Source organism: Schistocerca cancellata, chromosome 3, assembly GCF_023864275.1.
Source record: "Schistocerca cancellata isolate TAMUIC-IGC-003103 chromosome 3, iqSchCanc2.1, whole genome shotgun sequence".
Taxonomy (NCBI): Eukaryota; Metazoa; Arthropoda; class Insecta; order Orthoptera; family Acrididae; genus Schistocerca; species Schistocerca cancellata.
In genome coordinates, this window is record NC_064628.1 from 396108525 (window position 1) to 396135486 (window position 26962).

Below are 26962 nucleotides of genomic sequence, written 5' to 3' on the forward strand. Positions count from 1 at the left end.
GACCCAGCGCGGACGTTCCGGGATCGGCAGTCACGTCAACGCGCTACCATGCCCACATCCTGCTGACACGGTGCCACATATTGTAATGACACCTGCTGGCGTTGCAGGCACGTGAGGCGGCAGGCAGTGTATGAAGCAGGGGAGAGACGAAGGGGGAATCAATCTATCGCCGATACAGGGAAATCAACTGACGTAAGCCAAACAATCCTGTCGGAGGAACATCCGCAACTGAGCATTATACCAGAGGTTGAAAATACCGCTACAGTTGCGAGGTTCTTTTATATAGGATACGACCGGTTTCGGGCTCTTATACGCCCATCTTCAGGTGTCGTACTGAAAACAGCAAGAGACGGGAGATAATTTTTACACGCAGCAATATACATGAAAAACAAAAACAAAAAATAGATTACATAATTAAAAAAAAAAACACCGGTCGGGCTAGGTGCTGTAAAACCTAAGTCAATGCCAAAGTGACACCAGCCAGTACTACAGACAACTGTCTCGGTGAAGAAATATGCCAAAAATACCAGGACACTGTGACGGAGCGCCGAGATGGACAAGTACAAGACGCGTTGTACTACCAACGAGAGCAGAGCATGGAGTAGCGTACGCGAAGGAGGAAGCAAACTGGTAAACAAGAGTGGCAAAAGTACTGCCATCTGTTGACGGGAAGAAGAACACGGAGCCACTAGCCCTCCCGTTCACAATTTGAATTAGTGATTTACAGTTAAAATGAAAAATGAAGAAAAGGAAACATTATATAGAAAGTTACATGAAAAACGTTAAAAGTGTATCATGCGTGGTAAAGGAATATACAGAACAGGGCAGTATAGAATTGCGGTAAAACTGAGTAGAAGCTGGCGACATAAAATTTGTGGACAAATCATAAAACGCAATGAAACTTTTTCCTTTACATCCCTCCCCCCCTTCGTTTTTCCTCTCCTTCCCCCCTTTTTATTTTCCCATCATCTATCCAGTTCCGCCGCCCCCCCCCCCCCCCACCTGCTCTCGGCTGTGGTATGTCATATTTGCCAACAACTTCAGTGCAGTGTTCAAGTGAATGTTCAGTGTTGTTCGTCTTTCCAAAGTGTTGCGAACAGAAACCATGTTGTGGCTGGGTGTGAATTTTATGTTTATTGCGAACAGAAACCAGACTATCGCCGTGTTTTTTAATTATGTGTCTATTATTTTACCTGTCTGCTTCATATGTATTTTATTAGCATCATCATCCCCTTGTTCTATGTTTTAAGTTCCACAATTTTTTCGCCATGTTACCATTTACGTCACCGATTTTATCGTCTGCTTTTATTATTTATTACCTTCATCTTTTTAAAACAAATTCTATTGGTTGAAGAGCGGCGTAATAAGCTGCTGCCAGCCCGCCCCCTTCGGGGGGAATCTAAACTCAATAAAGCAAACAAAAATTCCTTTACACGAGTGTCATGGAAGTTTTTAATTTAGTGGAAATGTATACGTGGCGACGTGAAACAACACGTCACAGTTATCAGAAAAAAGAAAATACACATGTGCCACTCCTATTTACAAGCATCTCGCCACTGATCGAAAGGGAAAGTAGTTAATCTTACAGTCCACACTGCAAGACACTTATGCCAATTAATAGCTAGCAGCAATAGCAATAACAGGACACAGTAAAAGCTGGGTCAATTTAAAACCTGCTCACTAAAAGACAACTAATCAAGGCTTACATAAAACCTGAAACGAATTTTACATAATGAAAGAAAGGTAACTTTTATATTAACGAAGACACATAATGACGCAGCAAAATAATGGGCCATAGTCATAGGATAAAAATGAAAAACATGCAAACTTCTATTAAAAGAGGACATTTTAGAGCTATGTAAAATGAACTGTGTGAATTTCGCAGACCTCACAATAGGAAACAGGCATATGCTGTACATTCGTTAAGCCTAATTAAGGGCCACAAAAGTAAGGACGGAAAACACTCACCCAGTTAAGAAATATACATGTGTGACGTACAATAATCAGAAACCAGAAAGACAAGGAAATGAGGCTGGACGCTGCTTCAAAAAGGAAAAGTTATTCAGCTGGCCTGCGTGCTTAAGCGCAGTTTGCTCGTTCAAAATGCCCGAAGGATCACGGCAAAAGCTGCGGATGATTTCTATTGAAAACCGGGCCATCATTTTTTATGGAATCTCTATTTTTTGTTGTTCATATGTATTGATGCGTGTAAAAATTATCTGCAGCCTCTTGCTATTTTCAATACGACGCCTGAAGACGGGCGTACAAGAGCCCGAAAACGGTCGTGTCCTAAAGAAAAGAACCTTACAACTGTAGCGGTATTTTCAACCTCTGGTGACATAAGCCAGTTTGCTGAAGGTCAGATTGCTGTGGTCCAACGTCTGTGAACGAGCAGTTAGGAAACGGTGAAGCTATTGCCACGAGCATCTATGGAGAGTGTGATTCAAGATCGGCGAAATCACTAGTAGGAACTGGACGTCCACACCTCATCGTAGAACGTGCAGGTGGGGGGTTAGTCCGCTCTGCGAAGCTGCTTAGGCACTGATCTGTGGCAGACTAGATTACAACGTACAGTGCTCGTTCACGTACATTGTTTCGGAGCACATTGTTCAGAGCACATTGTTCAATGTGGGGCTCCACAGCAGACGACACCTGCGTGCTGCTACGCTGACCCAACGACACGTCACTTACGACTGCTGTGGGCGTGAGATTGAGGCTGGACCATGGGTCAATGCAAATGTGTTGCCTGTGGACAGTATTATGCTTTAGGGGAGGGTCACCTGTGCTATAATCAAAGGAACCATGACTGCTGTACACTAAGCGGACATTCTTGCGGATCACAGACATCCAATGGTTCCTGTCTTCCCTGAAGTCGATGGCATCGTCCAATGATGATGATGATGATGTTTGGTTTGTAAGGCGTTCAACTGCGCGGTTATCAGCGCCCTTAGAAATTCCCAACCGTTGCTCAGTCCAATCTCGCCACTTCCACGAATTATGATGAAATGATGAGGACAACACAAACACCCAGTCATCTCGAGGAAGGTGAAATTCCCTGACCCTGACGGGAATCGAACCCGGGACCCCGTGCTCGGGAAGGCAGCGTCCAATACGAGAGGTGCGTGATAATAAACTTGTGGTGACGTACGAAGATTGCAGTGCCCCACCAAGGTCTGCAATGCAGCATTCTTCTGTACACCATATCACAAAAAGTTCTATTTTCTTCTTGTGTCCACCGTCTGTCACCCGTACTTCATTCCTACACTGCAGACAAAACGCCTTCAGAAAGCAGTTAAACAGCTAAATCGCAAGTCTGAAAATTACGGCCTCCCTACTTGTGCCGTAGTCAGTCATCTTTCTCCCCAGATATCAGAACACGTCAGATGCTTCCAACGTTTCGTTTGGTAATACAATTCCGTCAGCATCACACAATTTAATTCGACTATAGCCCCTAATCCTCGTTTCACTTTCGTTGATGTTCACCTTATATCTTATTTTTAAGACGCTATGCTCTCGGTTCAACTGATATTCTATGTCTGTTTCTGACAGAATTACTATATCGCTCACAAACCTTAAGGTTTTTCTTTCTTTTCCCTGATCTTTTTTCCTGTCACAAATTTCTCCCTAGTAATGTTACTTTTCAAAATATGTAATTTATGTTACCCTTCTAATCACACGTTTCGGACGCCGTTGTATGTCAGATGACATATGAGCCATCTTTACCGTCTGATTAATTTTTACGTTGCTCTTGAAAACTTTACTGCTTGGGAAGTACCCTCGCATTTCTTGAGTTTCTCATTCTTTTGAGACTTCATGTCGCATTCACCTTCAATGAAAAATTTGGTGGGTGCCCATACAACGACGCTGATTTCTTCTGAATAGAAGTGATTATTGTTTACCTGTTTTGGTAGAGCTGTTTATTTTGTTGCAGAGTTTGGGTATTCTACGATTGCTAGTATAGAGTGAGTTAACTTTGTAGTGTAGTTACACTGCCGCTAAAGCAATATTATTGCTATATTTACTTGATTTCTGCCACCTTTGCGGTCCTCTTTATCGCCAGCCGTTGTGGCCGAGCGGTTCTAGGCGCTTCAGTCTGGAACCGCGCGACCGCTACGGTCGCAGGTTTGAATCCTGCCTCGGGCATGGATGTGTGTGTGTGTGTGTCCTTAGGTTAGTTATGTTTAAGTAGTTCTAAGTTCTAGGGGACTGATGACCTCAGAAGTTAAGCCCCATAGTGCTCAGAGCCATTCCATTTGAACCATTTCCTCTTTGTCAATCACAGTAAGTCCCTGACTTTACGGCTAGTAAATATGATCGTGATTTTAAATAGTTTTCGCATGACAAGAAGTGGAGGGGACTGTACGTGTTGTATGGACATGCAGGGAGAATCAGCTTTTGTAGGAAAACAGAAAGACAGCCAGTTGGCCGCGATAGACGTGTTTCATGTTGTTTCAATGAAACGTGGAGTGAAATACGAAGTATAAATAGTGCACGCAAGAAGAGAGCAGAACCTTTCGAAATCTGGTATGCAGAAGAGTAGATGGGTTGAACGGGTAAACTGCGAAGGGCCCAAGTCAGTGGAGGAAGCTACGGCACCTCTGGTGCCGACAGAATCCTCTGGCAACTCCGACATCACCGCGTGTTCCGGTGCGCGCCACCTGAGTAATTTGTCCTCATTTCAGAGCTCGCAGCGGACAGTGACGGGTTCGCGTGTCTCTGGGCGGAAGACGAAAGTGGCAACTGACCGCACGGCTAGTCGCTTCCGCGTTGACAACCGGTACGAGGCGCTGAGCCAGCACGTGGTACACATACACACAAAAAAGATAAAACAGACACCCACGGCGAAGGAAATATCCGAATGGGATGGAAATCGGTAGATATGATGTACGTGTACAAACAAACAAATGATTACAATTTCAGAGAAACTGGATAATTTATCCAAGAGAAAGAGCTTCAGAAATTGAACAAGTCAATAACTCCACCTGTGGCCTTTCTGCGAGCAGTTATGCGGCTTGGCATTGATTGATAGTTGTTGGATTTCCCACTGAGGAATATCGTGCCAAATTCTGTCCAACTGGCACGTTAGATCGTCAAAACGTCTAGGTCGCTGCACAAAGTATTGTAAGTAGGCTGTTTAGGTTTTTATGTTGGTAACGCCACGTAGTGCTCTGTATGAAAATCACTGACTGTGCTGTGTGCAGTCTGTGGCTGGTTTGCATTGTTGGAATTTGCTATTGCAGTGTTGGGTGGTTGGCTGTTAACAGCGCGTAGCGTTGCGCAGTTGGAGGTGAGCCGCCAGCCAGCAGTGGTGGATGTGGGTAGAGAGATGGCAGAATTTTAAGAGCGGACGATCTGGACGTGTTTGCGCCAGAAAGAGTAAATTTGTAAGACTGGATATCATGAACTGAGATATATATACAGGGTGAGTCACCTAACGTTACCGCTGGATATATTTCGTACACCACATCAAATACTGACGAACCGATTCCACAGACCGAACGTGAGGAGAGGGGCTAGTGTAATTGTTTAATACAAACCACACAAAAATGCACGGAAGTATGTTTTTAACACAAACCTACGTTTTTTAAAGGGAACCACGTTAGTTTTGTTAGCACATGTGAACATATAAACAAATACGTAATCAGTGCCGTTTGTTGCACTGTAAAATATTAATTACATCCGGAGATATTGGAACCTAAAGTTGACGCTTGAAACCTCCGACGTTCAGTTGCGTGTTGTAACAAACACGGGCCACGGTCGGCGAGCAGCATCTGCAGGAACATGTTTACGATGACGACCATGTTTACGAGTGTGGCTGTAGTGCACTGTTGTGGTTTGGTCTAGCTGTCGCAGTGTCCGCATATAGCGCTTGCTGCTATTGTTATTCTGCATTCGTCTCCGCACGCAGACCAACTGTTGTACACCGTGTTACCAGACGTCTGTGATAGTGTAGTGTTGTAGGAACTGTGACCATGGTGTATTCGAACTCTGAAAAGGCGGAGATGATACTCATCTATGGCGAGTGTCGACGAAATGCAGCTGAAGCCCGCAGGGTGTATGCAGAATGGTACCCGGACAGAGAGCATCCAACGTGCCGCACATTGCGAAACATCTACCGCCAACTGTATGCAACAGGTATGGTCGTAGCACGCAAACGGGTCCGTAACAGGCCCATCACAGGAGAAGCGGGTGCAGTTGGTGTGTTAGCTGCTGTTGCCATGAACCCACACATGAGTACACGGGACATTGCGAGAGCCGGTGGACTGAGTCAAAGTAGCGTCATGCGCATACTGCATCGTCACCGCTTTCACCCGTTTCATGTGTCGCTACATCAGCAATTACATGGTGATGACTTTAATCATCGAGTGCAATTCTGTCAATGGGCACCAACAGAGAATGCGTTGCAGTTCTACCTGTTTACCGATGAAGCGGGTTTCACAAACCACGGGGCAGTGAATCTACGGAACATGCATTACTGGTCCGTGGACAATCCTCGCTGGCTCAGACAGGTAGAGCGACAGCGACCGTGGACTGTAAATGTATGGTGCGGAATCATTGGCGACCACCTCATTGGTCCTCACTTCATTGCAGGGGCCCAAACAGCTGCAACATACATCTCGTTTCTATAGAATGATCTGCCAACGTTGCTCGAAAATGTCCCACTGGAAACGCGTCGACGTATGTGGTATCAGCATGATGGTGCACCTGCACATTCCACAATTAACACTAGGCTGACCCTTGACAGGATGTTCGACGGGCGTTTCATAGGACGTGGAGGACGCATAAATTGGCCAGCCCGTTCTCCTGATCTTACACCTCTGGACCTCACCCCTCATGGTAATGTACATGTGCGTCAGTGAAAAAGACCAATAAAAAGGTGTTAGCATGTGGACGTAATGTGCTGTTCCAGTCTCTTCTGTACCTAAGGTCCATCACCGTTCCCTTTGGATCCCTACGTAATTCGGTGCTCTCCGATAGACACGATCGAACAGCGGAGGAGTGGTACTCAAGCGTCAACTTTAGGTTACAATATCTCCGGATGTAATTAACATTTTACAATGCAACAAACGGCCTGATTACGTATTTGTTTATATGTTCAGACGTGCTAAAAAACTAACGGGGTTCCATTAAAAAAAAAACGTAAGTTCGTGTTAAAAAACATACGTCCGTGCATTTTTTTATGGTTTGTATTAACCAATTACACTAGCCCCTCTCCTCACGTTCGGTCTGTGGAATCGATTCGTCAGTATTTGATGTGGTTTACGAAATATATCCAGCGGTAATGTTAGGTGACTCACCCTGTATATATTATGACGTTTGAACACTATTAATGTAAATTCATTGTTTGTTCTCTGTCAAAATCTTTCATTTGCTAACTATGCCTATCAGTAGTTTGTGCCTTCAGTAGTTAGAATCTTTTATTTAGCTGGCACTAGTGGCGCTCGCTGTATTGCAGTAGTTAGAGTAACGAAGATTTTTGTGAGGTCATTGCGGACCAAAGAAGTGTGCTAAGAAGCTAGCGGAAGTTGTAAGTATTAATAATATGCAAAAAAGAGTTGCTGAAAGAATAAAGACATGTGATAAGTGCCAGAGGGTGAAGGTAACGAATTGCACTAACCGTGGCCCTATTTAGAGCATAAGACCTAACGATGTACTGGATTTAGTTTGTACGGACCTCTACGGTCCACTGCCCAGGACTTGAGAGAGTTTCGCGTACATATTAGTGGTGCTAGAAACATTTTCTAAGTTCATCACGTTACATCCGATAAGAAAGGCAACAGCTAGAGTGGTTTATAACAGATTTTGTTGTGTGATGTCCTTAGGTTAGTTAGGTTTAAGTAGTTCTAAGTTCTAGGGGACTGATGACCATAGATGTTATGTCCCATAGTGCTCAGAGCCATTTGAACCATTATAAGAGATTTGTTAATGATTACTTTGTGCACGTCGGCAAACCAAAAGCGGTTTTGTCCGATAACGGAGCGCAATTTACTTCCAAATTAATGAATGAAGGAATGAAAAGTAATGGAAATGAAGTAATACACATTTCGACCTATTGCCCGAGCGGGAATCCCACGGAACGGTACATGGGTGAATTAGGTCGGCTTTGTCGAACGTATTGTCACCACAATCACAGGTCGTGGGGCAATTACGTCGGTAATTTCGAAAAAGTAATGAACGCCTTGACGCATGAACCCACGGGCTACACTCCGGAAGAAATACTATTAGACCATAAGTCTAAAAGTTTAGTAGAAGAAATGATTGATTTCCCTCCGAGAGTTGATATTAACCTTGAAGTAAAGAAAGAACACCTACGAGAAATGATGAAAAAGAAATCTAAAGCGCGGTTTGCCAAATTTGCTATTGGCGATCTTGCACTTGTTAAAGCACGTGAAAGGTCAAGCGAGATCGACCATGAAATTTCAAATTTAAATTAATTTACAATGGACCATTTGAGATTATCAATGTACCTCATACTACCGTGCCGCGCGGGATTAGCCGAGCGGTCTGAGGCGCTGCAGTCACGGACTGTGCGGCTGGTCCCGGCGGAGTTTAGAGTCCTCCCTCGGGCGTGGGTGTGTGTGTCTCCTTAGGATAATTTAGGTTAAGTAGTGTGTAAGCTTAGGGACTGATGACCTCAGCAGTTAAGTCCCAAAGGATTTCACACACATTTGAACGTTTCTCATACTAACGCTTACTGTTAAGCTTTTCCTAAACCAGGCAAGCTGTTAGGTGTGTGTAATATTGTCGATTTAAAATTGTACCAGTCAAGGACTAATTAGTCCGAAATGAGAAAAGAGAAACCAAGCCATTACGTGCTATTCTAGAGTTAGTGAGTTTGTGAACTTTGTATATGTATGTTTATGTTAAAATTTTATTGTAATCTGTACGATGTTATTACCGTTGCACTTAGACGAACTGTAAGTTTCAGGTCTGTGTACACATGTGTGTTAACGGACAGTGTTGAGTTATCCACTGTGATGGAATTAAAAAGCCTAGGACTCCTTGAGATTACTCGGGAGTGAGTAACAACAATTTGAGGCAGGTGGACGTACTGGAATGCCACTGTATACACAAACACGGAGATCTAGCATGCCGCTATAGCGCACGCAACAATGTTCCGCGTGAACTGAGTTGTTGCCGGCTCTTGTAGCGCTGCGGCGTTATTTGTGAATGTGCGTGTGCAACGCGAATTGGTTTTCTTTCAGCGTCAGCTGTTAAAAGTTTGGATGTAAATGTTTGTTTGGTATCGACGTTATTTAAAACACTCACTCGCGAAATGCGAGAGGACACTTAAAAAAAATTCATGTTCATTATACACATTTATGTAATGAATTTTGTAATTACTATTTCTTATCCTGTTCTGAAAGTTTTTTTACTATTCTTTATGTACCTTTAAATGATGCTTGAATTTTTCTATGCCAATATTGAGTGTGTTTTTCATCATATTTGCAGTAATTTTAAACTTACTGATTTCTTGAAGGAAGTGTTTAAGATGTGTTGTCATACTATGTTTTGAGTAATAATGACTCAGGGTCATCATGTAAGTAACGTGCCCCCTACATAACTGCAATAATTATTTGAATTGATAACCCCGCGATTACTGGATTTTATGCAGACAAATTTGTTTAACTGTATGCACCTGCATTTCCTTTTGTTTAAATTTTAGACCATTCCCTGAATTTCTTTCCCTCCGGAAAAAAAAGTCATGAAATGTGGGGCATGTGTAACACCGAAAATGTAGGATGCATGGCACCTACTACCGATATATAACTGTTTTTTAATTGTATGCAATTATTTGTAATATAAATGCTTTCTTTTAATAAGTAAGGACATTGCTTCACTGTATGTGTACATTTAGGTAGAAGCAGTTGACATTTCATTGTATCTGTGTTTTACTGTGAAACTTATAAGCTCTGGGAAAAAGCAAAAGGGATTGTTATTTGCATCGACTAACAACGATAATAGCAGTGCTTGTGCGTTGTAAAATCTTTGGGTTGGGAGTTGTTGCGCAAAGCCCACGGAGTGAGGGGAGACCTGTTACAGCTCTTGTAGTGTGCGAAGTGTGGTGTCAACGCTTTCGCAGTAGTGTGTACCATTATCGGCGTCATCTCGTACGCGCCCTGGCCATATATCTAGAGCAGGAGTACGGACAGTGAACGGGCGGAAGAGGCTCTATTTATTACGATTGCCCGTTCCTATAATTAGCCGTGGCTCCACAATATGCTACTATCTTCAACAACAGCAGCAGTTCCAGCAACACAGATTCGTCGTCGGCTCCTAGTTTCGTCGCACGCACAGCACTGAAGTAAGACTTTTCATTGCTAGAAAGTATTAACTGATAACCCAGCAGCACAACTGAATGTGGTTTGATTGATAAGGTTTATTTAAATAATAATCAGTTAAACTCAGGGTGATTATGTCCTCATTGTCCCCAGACAAGCAGAATCCTTGTTCTTTTTTTTTCCTAATATGCTGAGTGTCATAAGAAACAAATTGAATAGTTACAGCCAGTTTATTAGTGAATAATTTCTCTTTTAAGAATTTTAGCCTCAGTCTACTTTCAATTAACTGTTGTACAACAGGGGCTTCAGTACGTGACAAAAGTAAAGCAATTTCATTTTTCAAGTTTGAGAATCAATCGCTGGAAAAAATCCAAATCTAAAGAAATGCACAAATTAAGAGAGCGGAAGTTATATTTATTTTGCATATAGCTTGGAGCACATGGCTGTTGGATTTGGTACGTATTCTAGTATTTAATTCTGTTCAAGTCAGTAAAAAAGGTTTTGTTGTTTCTAAATTTCTTTGATGACGTTATGCTGTGGTCACTGAAAGTCATTGTTCTCATAACGAAGTTCAGTGCTAACATACAGTTTAATTGCTTGTTTTCAAATCATTACTCGATAGCCCTCTTCAAAATTTAATGTCAAACATAACGTGAGAGTGACTGCTCAGTTTTCTTTATCATTACATACTCAATATTAGTAAAAAAAACAAAAAAACAAATAAGGCAACCTTTAGTTGCCACGCCAGTGTTTAATAATACATGTTTTTCTTTTCCATCATCTTGTACAGGATTTTGGATGTAAATTGCTCTAGTGGGCTGGCGACCGGTAATTACTTCATTTTCGTTCATTTGTGTAACTTTCGGATTCATGATCAGTCGTACCACTTTCTGTCCAGTGTTGTTCCCGAGTGAATGCACAAAATAACTTTCATTTTCCAAATTATAGCCCTGTTGGGTTTAATTACTTTTATTTTTAGTAGACTTCCCATCAGAAGGGTTGGTGGTACACCTCCCTCCTACTTATCGGTTTCACTTCTGCGGGAAAGAAAGCCTTATACAGTTAGAAAAAATCCATTAGGCATAAACGCGATCCACAGTTATATTTTATATCGCATTCAGGATAGGCCGATTAGTAAGAGGGAGGTTACACTATGTCGTTAATATAGATCAGGAACCATGTTGTTGTTGTTGTTGCCGGCCGGAGTGGTCGTGCGGTTCTAGGCGCTACAGTCTGGAGCCGAGCGACCGCTACGGTCGCAGGTTTGAATCCTGCCTCGGGCATGGATGTGTGTGATGTCCTTAGATTAGTTAGGTTTAATTAGTTCTAAGTTCTAGGCGACTGATGACCTCAGAAGTTAAGTCGCATAGTGCTCAGAGCCATTTGAACCATTTTTTGTTGTTGTTGTTATTGTGGTCTTCAGTCCTGAGACTGGTTTGATGCAGCTCTCCATGCTGCTATATCCTGTGCAAGATTCTTCATCTCCCAGTACATACTGCAACGTACATCCTTCTCAATCTGCTTAGTGTATTCATCTCTTGGTCTCCCTCTAAGATTTTTACGCTCCACGCTGCCCTCCAATGCTAAATTTGTGATCCCTTGATGCCTCAGAACATGTCCTTCGAACCAGTCCCTTCTTCTTGTCAAGTTGTGCCACAAACTCCTCTTCTCCCCAATTCTATTCAATACCTCCTCATTAGTTATGTGATCTAACCATCTAATCTTCAGCATTCTTCTGTAGCACCACATTTCGAACGCGTCTATTATCTTCTTGTTCAAACTATTTATCGTCCGTGTTTCACTTCCATACAAATACTTCCAGAAACGACTTCCTGACACTGAAATCTATACTCGATGTTAACAAATTTCTCTTCTTCAGAAACGCTTTCCTTGCCATTGCCAGTCTACATTTTATATCCTCTCTACTTCGACCATCATCAGTCATTTTGCTCCCCAAATAGCAAAACTCCTTTACTACTTTAAGCGTCTCATTTCTTAATCTAATTCTCTCAGCATAACCCGACTTCTTTCGACTACATGCCATTATCCTCGTTTTGCTTTTGTTGATATTCATCTTATATCCACTTTTCAAGACACTGTCCATTCCGTTCAACTGGTCTTCCAAGTCCTTTGCTGTCTCTGACAGAATTACAATGTCATCGGCGAACCTCAAGAGGGCCTATAACACTTCCTTGGGGAACGCCCGGATGTTACTTCTGTTTTAATCGATGGCTTTCCGTCTATTACTACGAAGTGTGACCTTTTCTGAAACCGTGCTGACTATGTGTCAATAAATCGTTTTCTTCGAGGTACTTCATAATGTTCTAATACAGTCTATGTTCCAAAACCCTACCGCAAATCGACGTTAGTGATATAGGCCTGTAATTCAGCGGATTACTCCTACTTCCGTCTTTGGGTATTGCTGTGACTTGAGCAATTTTGCAGTCTTTAGGTACGGATCTTTCTGTCAGCGAGTGGTTGTATATAATTGCTAAATATGCAGCTATTTTATCAGCATACTCTGAGAGGAACCTGACTGGTATATAGTCTGGACCGGAGGCCTTGCCTTTATTAAGTGATAATGTTACTGTTAAAAGGGAAGGTTTCAAGCTGCCATCAATAGAAAAGGAAAATCGTGCATTGAAGCTGGTGCTTTTGTCGGTAAAGAACGTCATTTAGTGTCTTGTCCATAGGTAAAAGTCCAGAGACGTTAAGTCAGGAATACGTGGTGGATACTCGAGAGCACCTCTTCGGCCTATCCATCGTGAGGGTAGATCTTATTTGAGTTACTCCCTGTTGAAAACAAAACGTTCACTCAGGGGTGGAACGTGAAATATGCCTCAGGTTTCTCTAGGTACACACCACTGGTAACTGTGCGGTCAAAGAAGAACGGCCTAATCAAACCCCGGTAACACAACCCGCACTCACGGTAAATTCACGGCTTCGTCCAAATTGTTGTGCGGATAAGCGGCGGCCCAGTAGACGCTATTGTAGCGGTTTACCATACTGTCGAGTTTAAACTGCGCCAAATCAGACCATAAAATCGTCTCTGCAAACGCTACAATGTGATGCACCATGCCGTTAATTCTCTGGCAGTACACCGCTCTACGATCTGGGTCGTCAACATCCATTGCGCGTAGCAATTTTCGTTTCTCACTCACTTCTGTGGGAATGAGCGAATTTTCCTAACACAGCACGGTAGCTCACTGGACTTGTTGCTGTTACATTTTCGTCCAGGACGTTGTTTGTGTAGGTCTGTAACACAGCCTTCGAAGTAAAATTTGTCTCGAACGTGCGCGACCGTTACACGTGTCGGTAGCTTTGTATGAAACTCAGTTCGCCACTGGCGTTGAATCTCGTTAATGTTTTCGTTGTTGATGTACGACCTCAAAACTATCTTCCTTTCATCGGATGTCAGCTTTGCACCAACTGTGTTTACTCATATAACTGAAAACAAAACATTATCACGTAACAAAACAACTATGCGGCGGCTGTCACTTAATGACTATAAAAAAAACCTCCTGTGTGGCGACTGTCAGAACAGTAAACCATTAAACTAACTGAAATGAGGCGTTTACGTTAACTGATTTGGAAGTCATAGGCAATAAAACAGCGTGTATCGGAAGTCAGGAACTTTGAATCGGTGGTACACCGGTGGACTGATCGACCAGTAAATTTGTTGGGAGAAACTGAAGACTCACAAACAATACGTATATCTTTTTGGGCCAATGTTCTGTATACAGCGTGAACAAAAATTCACGCACTCGGACTTCGCAGCGTGATTCCTCACGTACTATCAATACAAAAACGACTCACACAAAATTTTTCCTGCGCATATTTCCGGCAGTAAATGAACGTTAAAGATCGGCAGTCTGGCAACACAGTAAAACGGTAATTATCTCGGTCAGTATGTCAGAGTAGTACTGTGTATTTGGTGCAGTGGATAGCCTTTTGGGGTAGCTTGCTGGACGTCAAAGGTTCGATTCTTGGTCGAGGCGTATTAGTTTTTATTTGCTAAATGTAGACATGCGGTACGTCATCCGCTGTCTTGATCGTCATACAGCGGGTCTTCTACAAAACGTTTGCACTTACATACTACGAAGACAGCAATGGAAGTCACAATAGTTATCACTAGTCAGCATTTGAAGAAGCGTTTTGCACGTCGTGGACGCGAATTATTTCGCACCGCTGCATCTAATAGATTGCAAACCTGTTTCCTGTGTGCCTTACCCAAATGGCCACATCGATTAGTACTAGCTATTACTCTTGCCACGTTTACGTCCATTGCATTTCGTTATGGCCTTACATCACCAGCAGAGCTAGCAACATGATTTGTAAATAATTTCCAAACATGTACTGCGTAAAGGTCTGATACATGTGGCTTAAAAAATGGTATATACTACCTCGAATCAGAATCGAACCCTCGAACCCAAAACGTCTATCCACAGTACGAGCTGCACATCACTGCTCCAGTTCGCTGACAGAGGTAGTTACCGTGCAAGTGGTTACCGTATTGCCAGATTTCCAGTCATAAACGTCCGTTTACTGCCGGAAATAAACGCATAAAAATTTTTGTGAGAGACATTTTTGTATTATTATGTGAAGAATCGCGCTGCGAAGTCCGAAGGCGCAAATTTCTCTCCACCTAATATGTACGAGTATTAGTAACACACACACTGAAAATGAGACATTTCCGTCCGTTAATGTCGAGGCGATGAGCAGTGAAACAGTTTATGCCAATCAGGCGAAATCGCCGTGAGCGTTGAGGCACCCATGCCACAGACGCACAAGGTTGACGATAACCGTTTGGTAAAACACCGTGGCATGCTGCGTGACGAAGTGCGTCACTAGCTGCTGCGCATCATCGTCCGACTGGAGTCTTCGACCTTTCATGGCCTTCTTTATGGGACCGAAGATGTGATAATCATATGGGGAGAGATCAGGACTATAGGGCGGGTTCTCGAGTGTCCCGCACTTGAGTTGGCCTAACTTCTGCGTGGGGACGCGCGTTATCGTGAAACTGCAACAAGCCTCGGTGCACCGTTTCACAACGGTGGTCTTCGGCAGACATGCTGCTCCATACAAATTTTTCATTCTTCATCCTTTGATGGATGTCTACCGTTGTTTGTCCTTCGACAATAAAGAGAGAGAGAGAGAGAGAGAGAGAGGGAGAGAGAGAGGGAGAGAGAGAGAGAGAGCACGCTGGTCCCGTTTGGACGCATTTGGTAATAACGTCGCCATAGTTCACGTTTCCACATTCACAGCATTCACGCCGGAGGACACGAATGCCACACTGACCCCTTGCTACGCGTCGGTGCTACGTTCCATATGCACCGCAGCAACGCCCTCAAATGGAAATTTTTTGATCACCCCTACCTACCTAATAGCCGGTATGTCAACCTTTGGCGCGGAGCCAATGAGGCCTTGGTGGGGCGATGGAGGCAGTTGACATCACATCTACACAAAACAAGTCACCTAATTCCCGGGCGATGAGCTCTGAGTCTGTCGCCACCTTCAGTTACATCCCAGATGTGTCTGATCGCGTTCAGATCTGGCGAGCTGGGGTGAGGGGTGAGGGGCGGAGTACATCAATTGGAACTCGCCACTTTGTTCCTCAGATGACTCCATCACACTCATGGCCTTGTGACTTGGCGCATTATCTTGTTGAAAAATGCCACTACCCTCGGGAAACAAGACCGTCATGAAGAGGTGTACGTAAGACAGTCATTGGCCGTCATGATTGCCTTGCACGAGCTCCACTGAATCCACGTGTGTTCAGACACACTTGTACTCTCCTCTATATGAAAGTCTGATACTCGTTCCGCCACAGCTCGCCGCCGGTTCAAAATGGTTCAAATGGCTCTAAGCACTATGGGACGTAACATCTGAGGTCATCAGTCCCGGCTGGTCCCGGCGGAGGTTCGAGTCCTCCCTCGGGCATGGGTGTGTGTATTTGCCCTTGGTATAATTTAGGTTAAGTAGTGTGTAAGCATAGGGACTGATGACCTTAGCAGTTAAGTCCCATAAGATTTCACACACATTTGAACATTTGTCATCAGTCCCCTAGAACTTAGAACTACTTAAACCTAACTAACCTAAGAACATCACACACACCCATGCCCGAGGCAGGATTCGAACCTGCGACCGTAGCAGCAGCGCGGTACCATACTGAAGCGCCTCGAACTGCACCGGCCGGCTCACCGCCGGTCCTATTTTACCAGTGTGACCAGCCTGCGACGTCTGTCACCTCTAATGAGAGGCGAGCGCTCAACCCCACATCGTCTGGACACGGTTTCGTCTTCGTTTCGTCTCGTGTTGAAGACAATCCTCAAAAACCCGAAAAATCGTGGAGGTTCCGAAATGCTCGTGCCAAGTCTCCAGGCCACCGCAATCTGCCCTCTGTCAAACTCAGATACATCGCCCTTCTTCCCCATTCTGCAAACGGTCATGCCACGCTGACTGATAATACATGCACCGTGCTAGTGTCTGACTAGCAGTCATTCCTCGCCAGATAAAGCTGCTATCGCCTGGACGGGTTCATATCGATAGTAGGTCAGTGGTCATTATGTCCTGGCTGATCAGTGTTTCTATCGGGTGTCTCTCCTATGAGTCGTCGGGCACATTTTCTATGGTGTTCAGACAGATATTTGCACTTCCGTTGTTGCAACGCCCATCGTCGACGAAAACCATCGGTATGTTTCCCAATGTTTTTAAAGCGGAATCTTACGTATCGATTTCATAGACCGGCCCCAAGTTAGTTTAGTGCGTTATTCGTTTCATCTATATTTATTAACAGGAATAGTAAAACGAGAAGGATAATCAATTCTTAATAGCGAATGAGCAGCATTGATGCAGGGACTAACAGTCGACCGTGAAGGTGAAAAAAAATGTGGCGCACTGCGCATTGACAAGTGGAAAAACCCACTGCTGTCTAGCCTCACTATTGCAAAAGCCAGAAACAGTAGCAACTGCGGAATGTCTAGGAGTAGCTGTCCACAGTAACATAAATTGGAGCGAGCACATGAAACTGATTAGTAGAGCCGTCCCGCTATAAAATCCCTCCTTCCCCCTTACAACATTAAGACGTGGTCTGTGAACTCTAGTCTCATCCTCCGTGGCGTAGCCGACTGGTTCGCCATGGTTTCTCAGACGAGAAACGTAAGCGCATCATCTAATGTAAACCTTAACGCGAAATTTCTATTTTTTTCGCAAACTGTTCCTTTAAACGCTCACTGTAAACAAATTACTTGGCCAGCTGAGATGGTTACAGAGGTAACAAACGACATGTTTAAAAAGAATAGTAATGCCGAGTTTCGATACCTCCACGTAATGTTCTTTAGTGAAACTTTAAAGATGTATTTAAACAAGGCTCTAGGCCTATCATTATCGTCTATTACATCTACGTGATTACTCTGCTATTCACAATAAAGTGCCTGGAAGAGGATTCAATGAGCCACCTTCAAACTGTTTCTCTACCGTTCCACTCTCGAACGGCACGTGGGAAAAATGAGCACTTAAATTTTTCTGTGCGAGCCCTGACTTCTCTTATTTTATCGTGATGATCATTTCTCTCTATGTAGGTAGGTGCCAACAGAATGTTTTCGCAATCGGAGGAGAAAACTGGTGATTCAAATTTCATGAGAAGATCACGTCGCAAAGAAAAACGTCTTTGTTTTAATGATTGCCACTCCAATTCATGTATCATGTCTGCGACTCTATCTCCTCTATTTCACGATAATACAAAATGAACTGCCCTTCTTCGTACTTTTTCGATGTCATCCGTCAGTCCCACCTGATGCGGATCTCACACCGCACATCAATACTCGAGAATAGGGCGGACAAGCGTGGTGTAAGCACTCTCTTTAGTAGACCTTTTGCACCTTCTAAGTGTTCTGCTAGTGAATCGCAGTCTTTGGTTTAAGTGTTTAGTTGAATTTACGACCTTCAGATTTGTGTGACTTATCGCGTAATCAAAAGTTAGCTGATTTCCCAACGGTACAACCAGACGGTATGCGTTGGACTGTTATCAGATTTACTGGAGACTCATGGCTTAACCTGTTACAAGGAATATAAATCTTATGCATTATGAAACGAAATTATCTAGAAGAAATTGTAGTTAGTCACGACATATTCGTTACATTGTAGGATCCGCATTTCCGAGTAGATTTCACTGATATCATTTCGTATTGTTGAGTCTTCAGTGGTTTTATCCTTATCGATTCAACATACAGGCTGTTTACAAAAAAGTGTCAGGCATTCCTACAAGAGATAGTACTGGTCAAAGCTACATCTACATCCACATCAACATCTGTATTACTGAAACACTGAAACAAAGGAGGTTTTCTTTGCGGCAGCGTTTATTTACGAAATTTCAATCACCAACTTTCTCAGAATGGTTCAAATAGCTCTGAGCACTATGGGACTTAAAATCTATGGTCATCAGTCCCCTAGAACTTAGAACTACTTAAACCTAACTAACCTAAGGACATCACACAACACCCAGTCATCACGAGGCAGAGAAAATCCCTGAACCCGCCGGGAATCGAACCCGGGAACCCGGGCATGGGAAGCGAGAACGCTACCGCACGACCACGAGCTGCGGAAACCAACTTTCTCTTCTGAATGCGAAAATACTTTGTTGACACCCGCCTATGTAGGGAGAAATGATCATCATTATAAAATAAGAGAAATCAGAACTCCAGCGGAAAGATTTAGGTGTTCCATTTTCCCACGCGCCTTTCGAAAGAGGAATGGTAGAGAAGTAGAATGAAAATGGTTCTATGAACCCTCTGCCAGGCACTTAATTGTGAATTGCAGAGTAACCATGTAGATGTAGATGTAGATGTAGATGTATCATTACTCTGCAATCCACAAGTAAGTGCATGACAGAGGGTTAATTAAATCACGTTCGAGCTGTTTCTCTACCGTTCCAGTCTGGAATGGCGCGCGGGAGAAAAGGACACTTAAATCTTTCTGTGCGAGCTATGAACAGAGGAGAAACCTGGTGGTGGAAATTTCAGGAAAATATCCTGTCCCAACGGAAAAAGCCTTTGCTTTAACGACTGCCACACCAATTTGCGTACGTGTCGCTCACTCCTGTATTTCGCTGCATCAGAAAAAGAACTGCCTTTTCTTTTTTTTTTTGAATGTTTTCGATGTGCTCCGTCATTCCCATCAGATGCGGATCGCACATCGCACAACAATACTCGAGAAGAGGGCGGACAAGCGTGGTGCAAACACTCTCCTTACGTGCACTTTTTAAGTGTTCAGCCAATAAATCGTAGCCTTTGGTTTGCTTTCCTCACAAAATAATCTATTGCATTATGCTCGTTTTGCTTTTCCTGATATTAATTTTATATCCTCCCTTCAAGACACCGTCCATTCCGTTCAACTGCTCTTCCAAGTCCCTTGCTGTCTCTGACAGAATTACAATGTCATCGGCGAACCTCAAAGTTTTTATTTCCTCTCCGTGGATTTTAATTCCTACACCGAATTTTTCTTTCGTTCCTTTACTGCTTACTCAATATACAGATTGAATAACATCGGAGATAGACTACAACCCTGTCTCACTCCCTTCCCAAGCACTGCTTCCCTTTCATGCCCCTCGAATCTTGTAACTGCCATCTAGTTTCTGTACAAATTGTAAATAGCCTTTCTCTCCCTGTATTTTACCCCTGCCACCTTCAGAATTGGAAAGAGAGTATTCCAGTCAACACTGTCAAAAGCTTTCTCTGAGTCTAGAAATGCTAGAAACGTGGGTTTGCCTTTCCTTAATCTCTCTTCTAAGATGTCTTGTGGATATCGGAAGTTCACTGAGGCTTTTTGCAGATGATGCTGTGGTGTATCGAGAGGTTGTAACAATGGAAAATTGTACTGAAATGTAGGAGGATCTGCAGCGAATTGACGCATGGTGCAGGGAATGGCAATTGAATCTCAATGTAGACAAGTGTAATGTGCTGCGAATACACAGGAAGAAAGATCCCTTATCATTTAGCTACAAAATAGCAGGTCAGCAACTGGAAGCAGTTAATTCCATAAATTATCTGGGAGTAGGCATTAGGAGTGATTTAAAATGGAATGATCATATAAAGTTGATCGTCGGTAAAGCAGATGCCAGACTCAGATTCATTGGAAGAATCATAAGGAAATGCAGTCCGAAAACAAAGGAAGTAGGTTACAGTACGCTTGTTCGCCCACTGCTTGAATACTGCTCAGCAGTGTGGGATCCGTACCAGACAGGGTTGATAGAAGAAATAGAGAAGATCCAACGGAGAGCAGCGCGCTTCGTTACAGGATCATTTAGTAATCGCGAAAGCGTTACGGAGATGATAAACACCAGTGGAAGACTCTGCAGGAGAGACGCTCAGTAGCTCGGTACGGGCTTTTGTTGAAGTTTCGGCAACATACCTTGATCGTGGAGTCAAGCAGTATATTGCTCCCTCCTACGTATATCTTGCGAAGAGACCATGAGGATAAAATGAGAGAGATTAGAGCCCACACAGAAACAACCGACAATCCTTCTTTCCACGAACAACACGAGACTGGAATAGAACGGAGAACCGATAGAGGTACTCAGGGTACCCTCCGCCACACACCGTCAGGTGGCTTGCGGAGTGTGGATGTAGATGTAGATGTAGATAAGTCGTAGGGTCAGTATTGCCTCACGTGTTCCAACATTTCCACAGAATCCAATCTGATCTTCCCCTAGGTCGGCTTCTACCAGTTTTTCCATTCGTCTGTAAAGTATTATAGTATTTTGCAGCCGTGACTTATTAAACTGATAGTTCTGTCAGCACCTGCTTTCTTTGGTATTGGAAACTGATAGCCAAATAAAATTTGTTTGGAAACTAGACGATTTGACGTTCTCCATCCCAAAGGTTGTACCATTTTATACTGTACACATCATACTTGTTCTCAGCGTTGCTTCCATAATCAAGAGCAAAGTCAGATTTTCCTCCCTGGTATTCTTGCCTTTCCTAAAGCCAATACTGATCGCTAGTCTTCTCAGCAAGTCTGATGGGTCAGCTGTTCAACTTACTCGTCACCGTAGTATTTTTTGGACCACCCTGGCAGGATGGCGTCCGCAGTGGGAGCAGATTCTGGCGTCGGCGAGAGGTGTTTGTGTCTGCCCGCTGCGCCTGCCTGCCTGCCCGAATCAAGGCCGAGCGGTGGCCGACTTGCGTAACGAGAAAATCGACTCAGCTGCGGCGCTGACGGAGTCACGCCGCGGGGGAGCCGACACGGCTGGTAAGCGGCGAACGGCGAGCTCTGCCACCAGTACTACCGCTGCTGCGGGCACCGACACCTTGTCCAGACTCTTCTTCTATGCACGTACTCCCTCCTTACGACAGGACCCTGCCCTCTGTCCTGCGACTCTTCCTAATCTCCTGCTAACTTCATAAATTTTTAATATCATCGAGCAGTCCAAGCCTCCTTCTTGTATGCTCTCTGTTCCTAGCAACACTTCTTTTGACGGCTCTTCGTCCCACGCGTTGTTCCTACACAACACATTAAGTTCTCAAAAGTATGCAGACTCCCCTATGTCCGGCCGGGGTGGCCGAGCGGTTCTAGGCGCTACAGTCTGGAACCGCGCGACCGCTACGGTCGCAGGTTCGAATCCTGCCTCGGGCATGGATGTGTGTGGTTTCCTTAGGTTAGTTAGGTTTAAGTAGTTCTAAGTTCTAGGGGACTGATGACCTTAGAAGTTAAGTCCCATAGTGCTCAGGGCCATTTGAACTATTTGAACTTCCCTATACTTTCCTATACTGAGCAGTAGATGTCATGAGACGAATCCCAGCAGTGTTGTGTCGTCACTGGAGAAGCGTTAATATCGGAATAGGTCCGTCAGTGGTTGCAAATCAATCAGGCATACATTTCAACACTTCGAAAGCTGCCCAATTCGCCGGTCTGTGATGAAGGAAAACCGTAAATGAACCACGAGCAGGCATGCATCAGGCACTGACGGATATGGACGTCTAACACTGCGTAGAATGGTCGTAAAGACTCGCTGTAATAGGCGGGAGGTATCACTCGTGAGTTCCAAGGAGCTACCGGCAGGTAGCCTAGCACAATGGTGGTAGGGATTTCACAGAATGGGATACAGTGGTCGGGCAGTGCTGGAGATCGTGCAGACAGCGATGCCATGGTCAGTCTATGACTGGCAACAAATGATTTGGAGTGATCAATTACATTATAACTTGTGTTTGGCGAATGCCGAATGCCTGCACAGTGTTACCTGCCATAATGCGTAGCGTCAATAGTGAAGTGCAGAGGGCAACAAGTGGCACGTATGGGAGTCTTTTTCGTGGTTTGTATCCGCTCCTCTTATTGCGCTTAAGAAAACTCTGAAAGGTGGCTACACTGAGCCACAGCGCCAGAAATCGCGCGCAGAGAGTATTGTTCGGCCGCCTCCACTGGCAGTGATTATTGAGACGTAGCGGCAAGCAGTTCTTGCCGAGAAGTTGTGGTGGACACTGCTTGTAGCTGAAGTCAGAGTGAGATGCGGTAGTGGAGAGTGTTGTTCCATGTTTATGCAGTTATTTGATGGGAGAGATAGCAGATGTTGTTCCAATGGAGATATTGTAATGATCTGAGTGCTTTTCGTCAATATAAATTAAGGTAACTAACTACTGTTCTTTATTTTCTTATTATTTGTATGTCCTGAATAATGCTTCATTACAGGTTCAGTCAACAAAGCATCTGGCTTGTGTTCTTGTATTAGAGTGTAATTTTGGTTTTCTTGCACAATTATGGTATTTGTAATTTTCTTTTATAACGTCAGTATAATTGCTATTTAAAAATTCTTGTCTTGTTGAAGAAGAACCGTGCCAGATGTGCGTTGAGTCATACTACCACATACAGAACAGCTACACTTGTGCTTTGTTGGTTTCGTAGGTTTTATAGTTGCTGGGGACTTAATTAATTAACTGTGTTAACGAAAATTTTCTTACATTCTTTGTTGTCATTCTAAGCAGTCAGATTGCGTACTAAAACTAGTCAGGGCCAGCCGTTTACGAGACTTGCGTAATCGGACATACAGCTACAAAAAAAAAAAAAAAAAAAGATTTTCATTAATATTTAATGAAGCCCACATACACGTGGCGACCGCTGCTTCGGATCGTCCCTTGGAATCTTCTGATTGTAAAAATAGTAGACAGCAGTATTGTTGTAGTAATTTGTAGTTTAGTAATTATAGTCTATATTGCGTGTGTAGATTTGGTGATTGTCATTCTTCTATTGTTCGTTAATCGTGTTTGAAGGAAGCATTTCGTGTGATTGATATTGTTGGTGATAAAGTGTCATTGTGTGTAATTTTCATATAGTGACGAGTTTTGTATGTTTTGTAAATGATTACGCGATCTATGAAAAAGGCAGAAATGATGGATAGTGAGAATGACGAAATTGTTAACATGGCGAACTCGCCAACACAGGATAACAGTATGTTGAATAATGATGTGGAAAACAATGTAAGAAGTCGGGAAAATAGTCCGGAACCATTTCAAAATTTTTCTCAATCAGAAAATTCACAGAGTACGAGATTAACGACAGAAGATTCTGAAATAGTATCGAACACAGATAGCCTTATGGCTATGCAGAAGGAAGTTAGTTTTACGGGAAATGTTAGGGGCGAAAAGAATTCTGAATCATTTAATATGGAGCAGTTGATGGGTGCAATATTAAATTTGGGATCTCGGTTAGATTTACAAATGGGAACAATGGAGCATTTACGATCTGAATTAAAAACAGATATGGAAACAGTGGGATCACAGTTACGATCTGAACTAAAAACAGATATGGGAACACAAATAGGAACTATTAAAACTGATATGGGAACAATGGAAACACGGTTTAGATCTGAATTAAAAACACAGATGGAAACTTTGGGATCTGAATTAAAAACTGATATGGGAACACTGGAAACACGGTTAGACTCACGAATAGGGACATGTTTCAAAAATATGAAAGATGAATTAAAGAAAGAAATCAGAGAAGAAGTACAACCGATTTTGAATGCTCACAATAATAGATTAGTTGCAGTAGAGATTAGACAAAGGGAACAGGATAGGGAACAGGAAGAAAGAGATCGCGTGATAGTACAGAAATTTTCAGAGTTAAATTTACAACGTGCAAAGGATAAGGAAGAAATATTTGAGAGAATCGAGGAATCCGTACCAAATGACAGATTAAATAACCTAACACAACAATATGAACAGCTAGCTACCAAATGTGTCAATACTGAAACCCGAGTCGCGACACTTACGGAAGACGTAAATAAACAGAAAGAACAATTAGGTGACTTATCGGAAAGAGTTGAGGAAATTTCAGATAAATTGACAAATCTTAGTTTAAATGGGGACAGAGATTCAGATGATACAGCACCATTGCCATTTGCAGAAACCGAAGAGTACCAGAACATAAATAAGCATGTTGAAAATCAGGGAAAAATTAATGAACGCGTTAAAAGGGAAGTTGAGGCATTACGAAAGCAAGTCAAGCAAATTGAAGGCGAAATCGGAGGAAAAGATAGCAGAAGAAATTTAGAATCACAGATACCAGAGGGGTTTGAAGAAAATAATTTGTTTCATTTACGGGATGCAACAAGAGAGCGCCAGGCGCGCGAACTTGACAATAATCGGCATTGGGACTGGGACAGACGCGGTAGGTCTTTGTCGCCACGAGGCGAAAACTTTGACTATAAACACTTTTTGACTGTTCGGAAATTTAAGATCTTCCGCAATTCCAAGAATGACATACATCCATGTTCATGGTTAGATCAATTTATGTACGCACTTCCACCAAATTGGCCACTAAGTCACAAACTGGAATTTATGTGTGGATATTTAGAAAACGAACCGGCGACGCGGATGCGCGCACTCATTAGAGATTGTAATAATCTGAATGATTTTTATCATGAATTTTTATCGGCATATTGTTCCGAAAACACACAAGACAGAGTCAAACATAGTCTGATTATGCAGCGTAATTTTAAACAGTCTGAGTTCCGCACGCCGGCAGAATATTTTGAAGACATGATTCGAAAGAATCAGTTCCTTTCCAACCCTTATAGCCCGACTGAATTAATTCGCATTTGTTTAACTAAGCTGCCACAATCCATAAGACAAATTGCTTTAGCCGGAAGATGTAAAGACGACATTGAGTCTTTTAAGACTTTGTTGCAAGAACTTGAGTATGACAACGACGATGGGACTTCCTGTAATTTTTTCAGTAACAGTAATTACAGTAGATTTTCAGAGAAAAGGGATAGTGATCGGAACGGGCGTTATATGGGTAATGTTGAGAATGACAGACGTAACAGACAGGACAATAGATACCAGCCCTATGACAATAACAGACGTTCTAACAGAAATTACACAGACAATTATAATAACGGTAATTCGTACCGGAATGATCAATCATACGGAAACAGTAATCGGTATTATCAAGACAGAAATTATTCAAACAGTAATAGAAATTCTTACTACAGAAATAATCAGGGTAGTAGATACAACAATAATTTCAGAAGTGACAGTCGAAATTACACAAGAAGTAGCTATGCAGACAGACAGGAAAACAGAAATTTTAATAACAGACACAACCAAGAATTTGTATCTAACAGACAGGAGGGACCTAATTGGCATCCTCCACGTGACAGAACTTCAGAGAGACAAGTGCAAATCGTAGAAATGGATCTGCGAAATGACGCGAATAATCAAAGACGTGACGCAAACAATCGACAATGACTAGCAGCTTCGGCTTCTGGCAGCAATATAGACGGTTCAGAAAGTAATGACACTACGGCTTTACACTACGTACGCCTGGAAGACATGAGAGACATTTTGTTAGACGAAAAGGAAAATAATGTAGACGCATTTTTACATCCTGTTATTGAAGTATGTGTGGGTAAGAATAAGTTCACTGCAGTTTTAGATTCTGGGAGCCCATTGAACGTCATTAGTGAATCAGTTTTTCGTATATGTGAAAGGACTATTGCCTGTCCTGTGTTACCTATTTCTAAAACTACAATTCGAGGAGCGATTTCTGGAAAAGGTGTAGAAGTTAAACAACAGACCAACCTAAATTTCAATTGTCAAGGATACGAATTTTCTGCTAATTTTATTATTGTTCCATTACTCAGTACACAAATTATATTAGGTATGGAGTTTCTTAACGCACATAAGGCAATTTTGAACTTTAAAGAGGGAAGTGTGAATCTGACTGTTGCCGGAATGCCGAAATGTTTGAAATTTTTCGAGTGTTTAACAAGATCTGAGTCAGATACAAAATGTTTAAGGTTTCTTACTTCTGATGTTTTCGTTGAGCATTATGACGACAATGTGTTTATTCATGACAATGACAATAGATACAGAGACGCGATGGATGATATAGTTAATAGCTAAGAACTGATTAATGAAAAGGTTAAGAAAGCTGAAGTGCCAGATGACGTTGCAAGAGAAGAGCTGCACCAAATTTTGACTTCACATGCTACAGTGTTTAGTCATCACACGGGAACTATACAAGGCTTACAATATTTATTTAAAGTAAAAGAACACACACCATTTCGGGGGAAAACGTACGCTATTCCTTTGACTTACAGAGACAAGGTTAAGAATGAACTTCAGTACATGTTAGATCAGGGCATTATTGAGCCTGCAGTCAGTCCTTATACTAGCCCATTACAC

General features: G+C 42.9%; 1 protein-coding gene across 1 annotated transcript in view; it reads right to left on the reverse strand.

Moving 5' to 3' along the window:
• LOC126175127 (chitooligosaccharidolytic beta-N-acetylglucosaminidase-like) overlaps positions 1 to 26962 on the reverse strand; it is a 336523-nt gene that overhangs the window by 255767 nt on the left and 53794 nt on the right. The gene's annotated exons all lie outside the window — the stretch shown is intronic.